Source organism: Scyliorhinus torazame, chromosome 23 (assembly GCF_047496885.1).
Source record: "Scyliorhinus torazame isolate Kashiwa2021f chromosome 23, sScyTor2.1, whole genome shotgun sequence".
Taxonomy (NCBI): domain Eukaryota; kingdom Metazoa; phylum Chordata; class Chondrichthyes; order Carcharhiniformes; family Scyliorhinidae; genus Scyliorhinus; species Scyliorhinus torazame.
The window spans coordinates 7192907-7196841 of record NC_092729.1 but is presented as its reverse complement, the minus strand read 5'-3'; the positions used below and the strand labels follow the sequence as shown (position 1 = coordinate 7196841).

General features: G+C 45.4%; 1 long non-coding RNA gene across 1 annotated transcript; it reads left to right on the top strand.

Annotated features, from left to right (window-relative positions):
• The first annotated feature begins 215 nt into the window (after window positions 1-215).
• LOC140399692 (uncharacterized) lies at window positions 216-3233 on the top strand. Its single transcript, XR_011937785.1, has 3 exons — window positions 216-363; window positions 528-1103; window positions 3086-3233. It is a non-coding gene; the product is annotated as an uncharacterized lncRNA (long non-coding RNA).
• Window positions 3234-3935: the final 702 nt, after the last annotated feature.

The window sequence follows — 3935 nt, the reverse complement described above, 5'->3', positions numbered from 1 at the left end:
GTTATGCACTTGGGTAGAAAAAATAAGAACGTCCCTGTCTAATAATTACATTTAATCCCATTTTCCGGCCTGCTCAGTGAACAACACTGGTGTGGGGAAGGCCAAGGTTTAGCTGAAGTCACATTCTGTGTGTGTGGGGCTGAGCAGCAAGGAGATCAGCATCTCTTGTCACTCATTTACATGTCAATAGAGAGCTGTCCTCTGAGACAGACATTCCACACATGGCAGAGACTAGGGGTGGAGTCTGCTCACAGCTCACTGAGGATATATCTGTGTCTGAGGGACTTCAGTTCACAAACCAAAAACCCACGACACTGAAAACATTACCCCTCTGCTTCAGTGTGTGTGTGTGTGTGTCGCTGGGTGTGTCAATCTGTCTGTTTTGAGCTGTGCATTTTGGGTGTTGACATGTTGCTGATTGGCTCGAGATTAGAAATGTTGGACTCCTGTTGTGCTGTTTTGTATATTTTTTTAAAATGTCCCTGTTATTGTCTTTATAACCAATTTTATCTCCTTTTTTTCTCCAGAGGCATCTTTATTTGGAAAACTGGAAGGAGGTTGGGAATCCAGTGAGGAGGACGAGGGAGTGTGAATTCTTCCCGAGGGAGCGCTGGCTGAGGCCTGTTCCGCAGGCTTCACCCGGGTTACTACTCTGACTGAGGTTTAATTTTAATATTGGAGGGATCAAAGAGAGTGAGGGAGGGAGACATAAATATGTATAAGAGGTACAGAGAGACAGCAAGAAACACAAGAGAAGGGGATTTTCACAGTAACTTCATTGCAGTATTAATGTAAGCCTAATTGTGACAATAAAAAGATTTTGAGTATTAATTGTCTCTCAATCTTTTTTAACCTCTGGTTGAAAGCTGTGACTTATTTGTATTCGGATGTTGCTGAGGGGTTGTAAAACTGAAAAGGGGACCCTGGGCTCTCGCTGTATTAAATAGTTTCAATCTTTTCCAGTGGTTTAGTTAATTTTCTCCCTCTTTTTCCCAGGAATTTGAATTGTGAAAGACTGCAATGTGAGCAGGAATCTTTGGGCAAAGGCTATTCTCCAGAGGACAAGTGGATGGACTGAGGCCTACTCCACAGGCCGCACTCACGTGAGTTGTCTCTTTATTGCCACCCCGGCCTTGCACTTAGACACAAACACATTAACCCTTTGGTGGGCGGCAAAGAGTAAAATACAAATCTGGAATATGAAGCTGTCTAATTTTGTTCCAAAATGACAGGGGTTATATTAATTCTGAGCATCCCAGGGGTGGGGGTTGGGGGTGCTGGGGGGGGGGGGGGTATTTCACTGTTTCAGCCAATCTCTGCAATCTGGTAGAGAGAGCGAGAGAAATCTCAAATCAGAAACTCCGAACTCAATTTTGAAAGTGGTCATCATTTGTTGGGCTCTCCCTGTGCACAGGTTGCCTGCAGAATTCACAAAATTAACGATAGTGGGGTCACTTTTAAATTGAATCCATTGACTGTAAAGTATTCTCGATTGCCCGGAAGTAAAGTCCCTTAACTTGAAGCGGGTATAATTCTGGAATGAAGCCTGTGTTTTAGGCCGAGACACAAGTTTTTTTTTTAGAAAATACAGCACAGAACAGGCCCTTCGGCCCACGATGTTGTGCCGAACATTTGTCGTAGATTAATCATAGATTATCATTGAATTTACAGTGCAGAAGGAGGCCATTCGGCCCTTTGAGTCTGCACCGGCTCTTGGAAAGAGCACCCTACCCAAACTCAACACCTCCACCCAACACAAGGGGCGATTTTGGACACTAAGGGCAATTTTTCATGGCCAATCCACCTAACCCGCACATCTTTGGACTGTGGGAGGAAACCGGAGCACCCAGAGGAAACCCACGCAGACACGGGGAGGATGTGCAGGCTCCGCACAGACAGTGATCCAAGCCGGAATCGAACCTGGGACCCTGGAGCTGTGAAGCAATTGTGCTATCCACAATGCTACCGTGCTGCCCTTAAGAACAAATAAATCTACACTATATCATTTAACCGTAATCCATGTAACTATCCAATAGCTGCTTGAAGGTCCCGAATGTTTCCGATTCAACTACTTCCACAGGCAGTGCATTCCATGCCCCCACTACTCTCTGGGTAAAGAACTTACCTCTGACATCCCTCCTATATCTTCCACCTTTCACCTTAAATTTATGTCCCCTTGTAATGGTTTGTTCCACCCGGGGGAAAAGTCTCTACACTTATCTATTCCCCTGATCATCTCATAAACCTCTACCAAGTCGCCCCTCATCCTTCTCCGTTCTAATGAGAAAAGGCCTAGCACCCTCAACCTTTCCTCGTAAGACCTACTCTCCATTCCAGGCAACATCCTGGTAAAGTATGAGGGTGAAATTAAATTCGCAGGAGGTCATTTGAATTCAGTTTGCTGTGGTTATGAATGTTGGATTCCTGTGTGTGACCCTGTCTCTCTTTCTTTCTCCTTCCCAACTATTAGAATGAGAGTGAGAAAGAGAGAGGGAGTACAGAAAGAGTGTGGGGCTGGGGGGGGTAATGGAGATTAGAGAGAGGGAGAGGAGAAAGAAAGAGAGGGTGGAGGGAGAGGGAGGTCGTGAAAAAGAGAGGCTTTCTCTCCCTTTCTGTCTTCTTTCCATTCTTGCCTCTCTCTCTCTCTCTGTCTCCCCTGCTTTCTGCCTCGATCTGTCCATTTCTCTCCAGCTTTTTAGTGTCTCTTTAAACCTTTAATCGAAGAAAACCACCCCACAAACTGCAATGGGGAGTCTCATCACATCTTTCTGGGGATACCCTGATTAGAGAAATAAATAGAAATAAATGCTGGGAGGGTGATGAGGGATAACGAGGGAGACAGAAATATGAATGAGAGGGATAGAGAGACCGAATGAGATAGCGAGAGAGAGAGAGAGAAAGAGAAACACAAGGGAAACGGGAACTATCTCTCAATCATTTTTATCCTGTGGTTTATAACTGAGATTATTGTAGGTGGATGTTGCTGAGAGTGTGTGTGACTGAGAGGGGGAATCTTGGCCTCTTGCTGTGCTACAAGTTTAAACATTTTCCTGCGTTTTAGTTAATTTTCTCCCTCTTTTCCCAGGAATTTGAACTTTGAAGACTGCAATGCGACCAGGAATCTTTGGACAAAGGCTATTCTCCAGAGGACAAGTGGATGGACTGAGGCCTACTCCACAGGCCGCACTCACGTGAGTTGTCTCTTTATTGCTGCCCCGGCCTTGCACTTAGACACAAACACATTAACCCTTTGATGGGCGGCAAAGAGTAAAATACAAATCTGGAATATGAAGCTGTTTAATTTTGTTCCTAAATAACAGGGGTTATATTAATTCTGAGCGTCCCGGGTATTTGTGGTGGGGTAGGGGATAGGGGGGAGGGGAGAGGGGGGGACCATTTCACGGTTTCAGCCACTCTCTGCAACCTGGTAGCAAATGTAAACGACACTCAACACTGCCGACTGCACCTTCTGGGATCTTTCTGTGTGCCAATGGATTTCGTTTTAGAAAGGTTTTTCTTCATTTTAAGAGGCAGTTTAACTCTTTCAGAAACTGAAGGGACTTCTCCAGGGATGTTCTAATCCACACATGACACGGCGGTGGGGGTGGGGTTGTTAGGTGCAGTGGGGAATGGGGCACCCAGCAGGAGTGAGGGGGGGAGGGAGGAAGGACAGTGTCCCATCGGTTAGGTCCAGATAGCTGCCGCTGTGGGATCTTGCTGTTCACTCAGCAACAGTGACCACAACTCTTACAATAAAATAGCTCTCCCAGTGTTTGCGTGGGTTTCGCCCCCACAACCCAAAGATGTGCAGGGTGGGTAGACTGGCCACACGGAATTGTCCCTGAATTGGAAAAAATGAATTGGGCACTGTAAATTTATAAAAATAAATAAATAAATCTACAGTCCCTACGTCTTTAAAAAAAACAATGAAATAG